The following is a 12500-nucleotide window of genomic DNA, read 5'->3' on the forward strand; positions in this document are numbered from 1 at the left end:
CGGTTCGCGCTAGGCCTGCGCGGGCGGCGCGGGGCGCGCGCTCGCGCGGCGGCCGTAGCGCTGGAGTGCGACCCGCAAGTGGGGAGGAACCGTCCACCCAACGCCGGCGGTAGCCGGGGCCGGTGGGGGCCCTACCAAGGCGGGTCATGGGCGCATGTCGGTCAGGTTATAAGAGTGTTTTTTTCGCTCCGGGCTAGAGCCGGGTGAGGTCGTCTCGAACCACGTGCCTGAAGGCCGCCTCGCGCCGGATTCGGCCCCGCTCATTCGTCGGAGTGACCGCCCGACGCGGGCATCGCTAGATTAGCCGTGGCCCCGATCCTTCCCCATCGACAGCCTTTCGCCCCCTTCGCTCCGGCCTCTGAGGCGGCCGGTACCCCTTTCTTGGATGAGACAGAACCCTTGACGGGCCGTTCGCAGATTTTTGCCCGGGCTTTGTTTACCGAGGCGGCCGGTACCTCCGTCTGCCTTGGATGGACCGCATCCGCAGATTTTCGTCCGGCCTTAGCTTAAGGAGACGGCCGTTGCCTCCGATCCTCCGGGCTAGAGCCGGGTGAGGTCGTCTCGAACCACGTGCCTGAAGGCCGCCTCGCGCCGGATTCGGCCCCGCTCATTCGTCGGAGTGACCGCCCGACGCGGGCATCGCTAGATTAGCCGTGGCCCCGATCCTTCCCCATCGACAGCCTTTCGCCCCCTTCGCTCCGGCCTCTGAGGCGGCCGGTACCCCTTTCTTGGATGAGACAGAACCCTTGACGGGCCGTTCGCAGATTTTTGCCCGGCCTGTGTTTAAGGAGGCGGCCTGGTACCTCCCTCCTTGGATGACCAACAACCCTTGACCGGCCATTCGCAGATTTTTGCCCGGCCTGTGTTTAAGGAGGCGGCCGGTACCTCCCTCCTTGGATGACCTTCTACCCTTGACGGGCCATTCGCAGATTTTTGCCCGGCCTGTGTTTAAGGAGGCGGCCGGTACCTCCCTCCTTGGATGACCTTCTACCCTTGACGGGCCATTCGCAGATTTTTGCCCGGCCTGTGTTTAAGGAGGCGGCCGGTACCTCCCTCCTTGGATGACCTTCTACCCTTGACGGGCCATTCGCAGATTTTTGCCCGGCCTGTGTTTAAGGAGGCGGCCGGTACCTCCCTCCTTGGATGACCTTCTACCCTTGACGGGCCATTCGCAGATTTTTGCCCGGCCTGTGTTTAAGGAGGCGGCCGGTACCTCCCTCCTTGGATGACCCACTACCCTTGACGGGCCCATTCGCAGATTTTTGCCCGGCCTGTGTTTAGGGAGGCGACCGGTCCTCCGTAGCTTGATCGGATTTCCCTTCCGGCCTGTGTTTAAGGAGGCGGCCGGTCCTCCGTAGCTTGATCGGATTTCCCTTCCAGCCTGTGTTTAAGGAGGCGGCTGGTCCTCCCCGGTCGGTTGCCAAGCGACCGGGACCCGCAAGTGGGCAGGAACCGTCCACCCAACGCCGGCGAGCCGGGGCCGGTGGGGGCCCTACCAAGGCGGGTCTAACTTCAGGCGGTGCAAACGGGGGAGGGGGGTAAGGACGGCTGCCGGGAGCAGACAGCCGTCCCCGGGAGGGGGTAGTAGCTTCGCGGCGGCCGCCGGGAGCAGACGGCCGTCCGCGCATTCTGCCAATGCCTGTAGGACTTTGAATATTTCACAGCCGTGCTGTGGCACTTAGAAAGTTTTTCAGAGACGTGGCACTTAGAAAGTTTTTTCAGAGATGTGGCACTTAGAAAGTTTTTCAGAGATGTGGCACTTAGAAAGTTTTTGAGAGATGTGGCACTTAGAAATTTTTTGAGAGATGTGGCACTTTGAAAATTTTTGAGAAATGTGGCACTTAGAAAATTTTCTCTCTCTCTCTGGAAGTGCCGTGCCTTCTTCAGTTCTGCTATCCGAGCAGGGGACGCTTGCTGGCGGCCGTTACCAGCGCTCGGACCAGGCCCAATTGATTTGCATGGAAAACAATTGCGTCCCCCATGCTCGTTCTGACTATATTTTGCGAAAGGGGGGTAAAGTGATGAGTACACTAAGTGGGGGGACCAACCCATGTACTCTAGAAAAAGTACATGGGTTGACAAAAGACCAGTTCGTACTGCACCCCTGGTACCCAAACCCCTGGTACCTTTAGGCACTTAGAAAAATTTCGCCCAAATTTGGAGGTCGCTCCAGGGGAAGAGGCCGAATTTTCGCCTATTACGGCCGACCGCGGGAACCAGCCGAGGCGGACGCTTTTCGGCGCAAGAGCCGTTGGCACTTAGAAAATATTCGCTAAACTTCAAAGGACCTCCAGGGGAAGAGGCCGAATTGTCACTTTTTCTGGCCGACATCGGGAACCAGCCGAGTCGGACTCTTTACGGCGGAGCAGCCGTTGGCACTTAGAAAATATTCGCCAAACTCGGCCGGACTTCCAGGGGAAGAGGCCGAATTGTCACTTGTTCTGCCCGACATCGGGAACCAGCCGAGTCGGACACTTTAAGGCGGAGCAGCCGTTGGCACTTAGAAAATATTCGCCAAACTTGAACGGACCTCCAGGGGAAGAGGCCGAATTTTCACCTGTTCTGGCCGACATCGGGAACCAGCCGAGTCGGACTCTTTAAGGCGGAGCAGCCGTTGGCACTTAGAAAATATTCGTTAAACTTGAAAGGACCTCCAGGGGAAGAGGCCGAATTGTCACTTGTTCTGGCCGACATCGGGAACCAGCCGAGTCGGACGCTTTAAGGCGGAGCAGCCGTTGGCACTTAGAAAATATTCGTTAAACTTGAAAAGACCTCCAGGGGAAGAGGCCGAATTGTCACTTGTTCTGGCCGACATCGGGAACCAGCCGAGTCGGGCCCTTTAAGGCTGAGCAGCCGTTGGCACTTAGGAAATATTTGCCTTAACTCGGCCGGACTTCCAGGGGAAGAGGCCGGATTTTCACTTGTTCTGGCCGACATCGGGAACCAGCCGAGTCGGACGCTTTAAGGCGGAGCAGCCGTTGGCACTTAGAAAATATTCCCCAAACTTGAACGGACCTCCAGGGGAAGAGGCCGAATTTTCACTTGTTCTGGCCGACATCGGGAACCAGCCGAGTCGGACTCTTTACGGCGGAACAGCCGTTGGCACTTGGGAAATATTCGCCGAACTCGGCCGGACTTCCAGGGGAAGAGGCCAATTTTTCACTTGTTCTGGACGACATCGGGAACCAGCCGAGTCGGACCCTTTACGGCGGAACAGCCGTTGGCACTTAGGAAATATTTGCCTTAACTCGGCCGGACTTCCAGGGGAAGAGGCCGGATTTTCACTTGTTCTGGCCGACATCGGGAACCAGCCCAGTCGGACTCTTTACGGCGGAGCAGCCGTTGGCACTTAGGAACTATTCGCCGAACTCGGCCGGACTTCCAGGGGAAGAGGCCGATTTTTCACTTGTTCTGGCCGACATCGGGAACCAGCCGAGTCGGACCCTTTACGGCGGAACAGCCGTTGGCACTTAGGAAATATTTGCCTTAACTCGGCCGGACTTCCAGGGGAAGAGGCCGGATTTTCACTTGTTCTGGCCGACATCGGGAACCAGCCGAGTCGGACCCTTTACGGCGGAACAGCCGTTGGCACTTGGGAAATATTTGCCTTAACTCGGCCGGACTTCCAGGGGAAGAGGCCGGATTTTCACTTGTTCTGGCCGACATCGGGAACCAGCCGAGTCGGACACTTTACGGCTGAGCAGCCGTTGGCACTTAGGAAATATTTGCCTTAACTCGGCCGGACTTCCAGGGGAAGAGGCCGGATTTTCACTTGTTCTGGCCGACATCGGGAACCAGCCGAGTCGGACACTTTAAGGCTGAGCAGCCGTTGGCACTTAGGAAATATTTGCCTTAACTCGGCCGGACTTCCAGGGGAAGAGGCCGGATTTTCACTTGTTCTGGCCGACATCGGGAACCAGCCGAGTCGGACACTTTAAGGCTGAGCAGCCGTTGGCACTTAGGAAATATTTGCCTTAACTCGGCCGGACTTCCAGGGGAAGAGGCCGGATTTTCACTTGTTCTGGCCGACATCGGGAACCAGCCGAGTCGGACACTTTAAGGCTGAGCAGCCGTTGGCACTTAGGAAATATTTGCCTTAACTCGGCCGGACTTCCAGGGGAAGAGGCCGATTTTTCACTTGTTCTGGCCGACATCGGGAACCAGCCGAGTCGGACGCTTTACGGCGGAGCAGCCGTTGGCACTTAGGAAATATTCGTTAATCTTGAACGGACCTCCAGGGGAAGAGGCCGAATTTTCACTTGTTCTGGCCGACATCGGGAACCAGCCGAGTCGGACGCTTTACGGCGGAGCAGCCGTTGGCACTTAGGAAATATTCGTTAATCTTGAACGGACCTCCAGGGGAAGAGGCCGAATTTTCACTTGTTCTGGCCGACATCGGGAACCAGCCGAGTCGGACACTTTACGGCGGAGCAGCCGTTGGCACTTAGGAAATATTCGCCAAAATGTTCCGGACCTCCAGGGGAAGAGGCCAAATTTTCACTTGTTCTGGCCGACCGGGTGAACCGGCCGAGGCGGACACTTTACGGCGGAGCAGCCGTTGGCACTTAGGAAATATTCGCCAAAATGTTCCGGACCTCCAGGGGAAGAGGCCGAATTTTCACTTGTTCTGGCCGACCAAGGGAACCAGCCGAGGCGGACACTTTACGGCGGAGCAGCCGTTGGCACTTAGAAATTATTCAGACTTCCATAAACACACATCGGCCTTTTGCCGTCACTGCCCGGGATGGGCACCGTGGTAGCTCGGACAGTTCGTGTGACAGCTTCCGCTGGCACTTAGACAATTTTTAAAATGAAAATAAACAGTTCTGCACATACGTGCCGACTATATTTTGCGAAAGGGGGGTAAAGTGATGAGTACACTAAGTGGGGGGACCAAGTACATAAAGCCCACCCCTGGTACCTCAGAGAGGCCGAATTGACACATTTTGTGTCCGACCGCGGGAACCAGCCGAGGCGGACGCTTTTCGGCGCAAGAGCCGTTGGCACTTAGAAAATATTCGTTAATCTTGAACGGACCTCCAGGGGAAGAGGCCGAATTTTCACTTGTTCTGGCCGACATCAGGAACCAGCCCAGGCGGACGCTTTTCGGCGCAAGAGCCGTTGGCACTTAGAAGATATTCGTTAATCTTGAACGGACCTCCAGGGGAAGAGGCCGAATGTTCACTTGTTCTGGCCGACATCGGGAACCAGCCGAGTCGGACGCTTTACGGCGGAGCAGCCGTTGGCACTTAGAAAATATTCGTTAATCTTGAACGGACCTCCAGGGGAAGAGGCCGAATTTTCACTTGTTCTGGCCGACATCGGGAACCAGCCGAGTCGGACGCTTTACGGCGGAGCAGCCGTTGGCACTTTGAAAATATTCGTTAAACTTCAACTGACCTCCAGGGGAAGAGGCCGAGTTTCCACTTGTTCTGGCCGACATCGGGAACCAGCCGAGTCGGACACCTTACGGCGGAAGAGCCGATGGCACTTAGAAAATATTCGTTAAACTTGAACGGACCTCCAGGGGAAGAGGCCGAATTTTCGCTTGTTCAGGCCGACCGGAGGAACCGGCCGAGTCGGACACCTTACGGCGGAAGAGCCGATGGCACTTAGAAAATATTCGTTAAACTTGACAGGACCTCCAGGGGAAGAGGCCGAATTTTCGCTCGTTCAGGCCGACCGGAGGAACCGGCCGAGACGGACACCTTACGGCGGAAGAGCCGATGGCACTTAGAAAATATTCGTTAAACTTGACAGGACCTCCAGGGGAAGAGGCCGAATTTTCGCTCGTTCGGGCCGACCGGAGGAACCGGCCGGGTCGGACACCTTACGGCGGAAGAGCCGTTCGCACTTAGAAAATATTCGTTAAACTTGACAGGACCTCCAGGGGAAGAGGCCGAATTTTCGCTTGTTCAGGCCGACCGGAGGAACCGGCCGAGTCGGACACCTTACGGCGGAAGAGCCGATGGCACTTAGAAAATATTCGTTAAACTTGACAGGACCTCCAGGGGAAGAGGCCGAATTTTCGCTCGTTCAGGCCGACCGGAGGAACCGGCCGAGTCGGACACCTTACGGCGGAAGAGCCGATGGCACTTAGAAAATATTCGTTAAACTTGACAGGACCTCCAGGGGAAGAGGCCGAATTTTCGCTCGTTCAGGCCGACCGGAGGAACCGGCCGAGTCGGACACCTTACGGCGGAAGAGCCGATGGCACTTAGAAAATATTCGTTAAACTTGACAGGACCTCCAGGGGAAGAGGCCGAATTTTCGCTCGTTCAGGCCGACCGGAGGAACCGGCCGAGTCGGACACCTTACGGCGGAAGAGCCGATGGCACTTAGAAAATATTCGTTAAACTTGACAGGACCTCCAGGGGAAGAGGCCGAATTTTCGCTCGTTCAGGCCGACCGGAGGAACCGGCCGAGTCGGACACATTACGGCGGAAGAGCCGATGGCACTTAGAAAATATTCGCAGAAGTTGGCCGGACTTCCAGAGCGAGAGGCCGAATTGTCACATTATTTGGCCGACTAGGGGAACCGGCCGAGTCGGACACCTTACGGCGGAAGAGCCGATGGCACTTAGAAAATATTCGTTAAACTTGACAGGACCTCCAGGGGAAGAGGCCGAATTTTCGCTCGTTCAGGCCGACCGGAGGAACCAGCCGGGTCGGACACGTTACGGCGGAAGAGCCGTTCGCACTTAGAAAATATTCGTTAAACTTCACAGGACCTCCAGGGGAAGAGGCCGAATTTTCGCTCGTTCGGGCCGACCGGAGGAACCGGCCGGGTCGGACACGTTACGGCGCAACAGCCGTTGGCACTTTGAAAATATTCGCCAAAATGTTCCGGACCTCCAGGGGAAGAGGCCGAATTTTCGCTCGTTCGGGCCGACCGGAGGAACCAGCCGGGTCGGACACGTTACGGCGCAACAGCCGTTCGCACTTAGAAAATATTCGCCAAAGTCGTCCGGACCTCCAGGGGAAGAGGCCGAATTTTCGCTCGTTCGGGCCGACCGGAGGAACCAGCCGGGTCGGACACGTTACGGCGATACAGCCGTTGGCACTTTGAAAATATTCGCCAAAATGTTCCGGACCTCCAGGGGAAGAGGCCGAATTTTCGCTCGTTCGGGCCGACCGAAGGAACCAGCCGGGTAGGACACTTTACGGCGGAACGGCCGTTGGCACTTTGAAAATATTCGCCAAAATGTTCCGGACCTCCAGGGGAAGAGGCCGAATTTTCGCTCGTTCGGGCCGACCGGAGGAACCGGCCGGGTCGGACACGTTACGGCGCAACAGCCGTTGGCACTTTGAAAATATTCGCCAAAATGTTCCGGACCTCCAGGGGAAGAGGCCGAATTTTCGCTCGTTCGGGCCGACCGGAGGAACCAGCCGGGTCGGACACGTTACGGCGGAACAGCCGTTGGCACTTTGAAAATATTCGCCAAATGTTCCGGACCTCCAGGGGAAGAGGCCGAATTTTCGCTCGTTCGGGCCGACCGGGAGAACCAGCCGAGGCGGACACTTTACGGCGGTTGAGCCGTTGGCACTTAGAAATTATTCAGACTTCCATCAAACACACATCGGCCTTTTGCCGTCACTGCCCGGGATGGGCACCGTGGTAGCTCGGACAGTTCGTGTGACAGCTTCCGCTGGCACTTAGAAAATTTTTAAAATGAAAATAAACAGTTCTGCACATACGTGCCGACTATATTTTGCGAAAGGGGGGTAAAGTGATGAGTACACTAACTGGGGGGACCAAGTACATAAAGCCTACCCCTGGTACCTCAGAGAGGCCGAATTTTCGAATTCTGAGGCCGAGCTGGGGAACCAGACGAGGCGGACACTTTTCCGAGCGAGAGCCGATGGCACTTAGAAAATTTTCGGCTAAGTCGGCAGGACTTCCAGAGCGAGAGGCCGAATATTCGTCATCTGTGGCCGACCGGGGAACCAGCGAAGGCGGATAGGCGGTCACGGAGGTCCCGCCGGCTGGTCCGCGGGCCAATTTGGGTCCCGTAATTTAGCGGTCGCGGTCCGGAATCCACGCCGAGGGGGGAACCAGCGGAGGCGGATAGGCGGTCACGGAGGTCCCGCCGGCTGGTCCGCGGGCCAATTGGGGTCCCGTAAGTTAGCGGTCGCGGCCCGGAATTCGCGCCGGCCGGGGAACCAGCGCAGGCGGATAGGCGGTCACGGAGGTCCCGCCGGCTGGTCCGCGGGCCAATCGGGGTCCCGTAAGTTAGCGGTCGCGGCCCGGAATTCGCGCCGGCCGGGGAACCAGCGCAGGCGGATAGGCGGTCACGGAGGTCCCGCCGGCTGGTCCGCGGGCCAATCGGGGTCCCGTAAGTTAGCGGTCGCGGCCCGGAATTCGCGCCGGCCGGGGAACCAGCGCAGGCGGATAGGCGGTCACGGAGGTCCCGCCGGCTGGTCCGCGGGCCAATCGGGGTCCCGTAAGTTAGCGGTCGCGGCCCGGAATTCGCGCCGGCCCGCAGCCACCGCCAGGCGGATAGGCTGTCACGGAGGTCCCGCCGGCCGGTCCGCGGGGGGAACTGCGCCCTCTGGCGGACACGCCATTGTAAATGAATGGGGTTTGGCACTTAGTGCATTTTTCGCCGAAGCCGACGAGCGCTCCGGGCGAGGAGGCCGGATTCTCGCCATCCGTGGCCGGCCGGGGAACCGGCCAAGGCGGATAGGCGGTCACGGGGGTCCCGCCGGCTGGTCCGCGGGCCAATTGGGGTCCCGTAAGTTAGCGGTCGCGGCCCGGAATCCGCGCCGGCCAGCAGCCACCGGGAGGCGGGTAGGCTGTCACGGAGGTCCCGCCGGCTGGTCCGCGGGCCATTTAGGGTCCCGTAGGTGAGCGGTCGCGGCCCGGAATCCAGGCCGGCCAGGAGGCACCGCCAGGCGGATAGGCGGTCACGGAGGTCCCGCCAGCTGGTCCGCGGGCCATTTATGGTCCCGTAAGTTAGCGGTCGCGGCCCGGAATCCACGCCGGCCAGGAGGCACCGGCAGGCGGATGGGCTTTCACGGAGGTCCCGCCAGCTGGTCCGCGGGCCAATTAGGGTCCCGTAAGTTAGCGGTCGCGGCCCGGAATCCGCGCCGGCCAGCAGCCACCGCCAGGCGGGTAGGCTGTCACGGAGGTCCCGCCAGCTGGTCCGCGGGCCAATTAGGGTCCCGTAAGTTAGCGGTCGCGGCCCGGAATCCGCGCCGGCCAGCAGCCACCGCCAGGCGGGTAGGCTGTCACGGAGGTCCCGCCGGCCGGTCCGCGGGCCAATCAGGGTCCCGTAAGTGAGCGGTCGCGGCCCGGAATGCACGCCGGCCAGGAGGCACCGCCAGGCGGATAGGCGGTCACGGAGGTCCCGGCGGCCGGTCCGCTGGCCAATTACCTCCAGCCGAGCGGATATGAACTTTATTAGCACCTTCTACGAGATGGCGGAGCCTTATTCGACAACCAGCACCTCGGCTTAGCATTTTCCACGGCCCGCTGATCTTCCAGAAGACGTCCAGCCGGTTTCCTCCTCACATTTTAAGCCGGCCGAGGCTTCCGGCACCCCGGCTAAGCTTTCTCCACGGCCCGCTGAGCTTCCAGAAGACCTCCAGCCGGTTCTCCCGGTGCTTTCCTCCTCACGTTTTAAGCCGGCCGAGGCTTCCGGCACCCCGGCTGAGCTTTTTCCCACGTCCCGCTGAGTTTCCAGGGGACCTCCGGCCGGTTCTCCGCGCGCTTTCCTCCTCACTTTTAAGCCGGCCGAGGCTCCCGGCACCCCGGCCAAGCGTTTCCCACGGCCCGCTGAGCTTCCAGGGGACCTCCGGCCGGTTCTCCGCGCGCCCCCCTCCTAACTCGACGCCCGAGGAGGCTCCCGGCACCCCGGCTAAGCGATTTGAACGGCCCGCTGATCTCCCGGAGGTCGCAACGGGGAATTGCCTCCCTCTCGCGGACACGGCGCGTAAATGCACCGCCTCTCGCACTTGGCGCACACTCACTGGCATCGCTACGCCTCCCGTGGCACTTTAAGCGACCGGGACCACCGCGAGCGCGGGCGATGACTAAGAGGCTCCCCGGCCGGCCTCGCGGAGCTCCGACGCTCCCCCGCCGGACTTCCGGCGGCCGGCCGGAGCCTCGGCACGGCTGCCGCACTCCCTAATAACACCCCGCGGACCCCCGCGAGCCGAACGCTCGCTGCCGCGGGCGACCCCTGCCAAGGCGGACGCGTGACGGCGCGGGAGCCCTCGGCACTATATCACGGTCACGTATGTAGTCAAATCGTGTAAAATCACCGTTAGTTTATTCATAATATAGGTAATAATTAAATAAATATTAACATCGCGTATATTATTAATAAACACATGTATGTATTTATTTAATAATTAAATAAATATTAACATCGCGTATAATCATGCGCAATACTTCGTGGCCGACCGGGGAACCGGCGAAGGCGGACGCATCGCGGCGCGAGAGCCGTTGGCACTTTGGAAAAAAAATAAATAAATAAATAAATAATAATTCGCCGACCGGGCTCCGGGGGAAGAGGCCGGCTTTTCGCCGTTCGCGGCCGACCGGGGAACCGGCGAAGGCGGACGCGCTCTCTAACGAGCCCCGCCGGCCGGAGGAAGTGCGCCCTCTGGCGGACACGCCGTTGTAAATGAATGGGGTTTGGCACTTGGTGCATTTTTCGCCCAAGTCGAAGCGCGCTCCGGGCGAGGAGGCCGGATTCTCGCCACCCGTGGCCGGCCGGGGAACCGGCCAAGGCGGACGCGCTCTCTAACGAGCCCCGCCGGCCGGAGGAAGTGCGCCCTCTGGCGGACACGCCGTTGTAAATGAATGGGGTTTGGCACTTGGTGCATTTTTCGCCCAAGTCGAAGCGCGCTCCGGGCGAGGAGGCCGGATTCTCGCCACCCGTGGCCGGCCGGGGAACCGGCCAAGGCGGACGCGGTCTCTAACGAGCCCCGCCGGCCGGAGGAAGTGCGCCCTCTGGCGGACACGCCGTTGTAAATGAATGGGGTTTGGCACTTGGTGCATTTTTCGCCCAAGTCGAAGCGCGCTCCGGGCGAGGAGGCCGGATTCTCGCCACCCGTGGCCGGCCGGGGAACCGGCCAAGGCGGACGCGCTCTCTAACGAGCCCCGCCGGCCGGAGGAAGTGCGCCCTCTGGCGGACACGCCGTTGTAAATGAATGGGGTTTGGCACTTGGTGCATTTTTCGCCCAAGTCGAAGCGCGCTCCGGGCGAGGAGGCCGGATTCTCGCCACCCGTGGCCGGCCGGGGAACCGGCCAAGGCGGACGCGGTCTCTAACGAGCCCCGCCGGCCGGAGGAAGTGCGCCCTCTGGCGGACACGCCGTTGTAAATGAATGGGGTTTGGCACTTGGTGCATTTTTCGCCCAAGTCGAAGCGCGCTCCGGGCGAGGAGGCCGGATTCTCGCCACCCGTGGCCGGCCGGGGAACCGGCGAAGGCGGATAGCTTTCACGGAGGATCCGCCGGCTGGTCCGCGGGCCGATTAGGGTCCCGCGAGTGAGCGGTGGCGGTCCGGAATCCAGGCCGGCCAGGAGGCACCGCCAGGCGGATAGGCTTTCACGGAGGTCCCGCCGGCTGGTCCGCGGGCCGATTAGGGTCCCGCGAGTGAGCGGTGGCGGTCCGGAATCCAGGCCGGCCCGGAGCCACCGCCAGGCGGATAGGCTTTCACGGAGGAGCCGCCGGCTGGTCCGCGGGCCGTTTAGGGTCCCGTAAGTTAGCGGTCGCGGTCCGGAATCCAGGCCGTCCAGGAGGCACCGCCAGGCGGATAGGCTTTCACGGAGGTCCCGCCGGCTGGTCCGCGGGCCGATTAGGGTCCCGCGAGTGAGCGGTGGCGGTCCGGAATCCAGGCCGGCCCGGAGCCACCGCCAGGCGGATAGGCTTTCACGGAGGAGCCGCCGGCTGGTCCGCGGGCCGTTTAGGGTCCCGTAAGTTAGCGGTCGCGGTCCGGAATCCAGGCCGTCCAGGAGGCACCGCCAGGCGGATAGGCTTTCACGGAGGACCCGCCGGCTGGTCCGCGGGCCGTTTAGGCTCCCGTAAGTTAGCGGTCGCGGTCCGGAATACAGGCCGTCCAGGAGGCACTGCCAGGCGGATACACTCTCTAACGAGCCCCGCCGGCTGGTCCGCCGGGGGAAGTGCGCCCTCTGGCGGACACGCCGTTGTAAATGAATGGGGTTTGGCACTTAGTGCATTTTTCGACCAGCGGCAACGCAGGCTGACGGGCGGCCGCTTCCACGGGCCGGCACTACTCTACGGAGGCGCTAGCCGCCTCCGGTGGGGGCCGTGTGATCTCGCTGGATGCCCGAGGACCTTCCGCCAGGCCCGGCCGCAGCTTTTGCGCGCGCCCGGTCCTATTATCTGGTGGAAGCTGGAGGCCGGGGCTCGGCAGCTCGCTGCCCGGGGACCTTCCGCGAGGCCCGGCCGCAGCTTTTACGCACGGCCGCTGCTATTCTCCGGCTCCGGCTTCGTCCCGGAGGGTGCTTGGGGAACGGCGGCGCACACCG

The sequence above is a fragment of the Syngnathus scovelli genome, unplaced genomic scaffold (assembly GCF_024217435.2).
Source record: "Syngnathus scovelli strain Florida unplaced genomic scaffold, RoL_Ssco_1.2 HiC_scaffold_145, whole genome shotgun sequence".
NCBI lineage: Eukaryota > Metazoa > Chordata > Actinopteri > Syngnathiformes > Syngnathidae > Syngnathus > Syngnathus scovelli.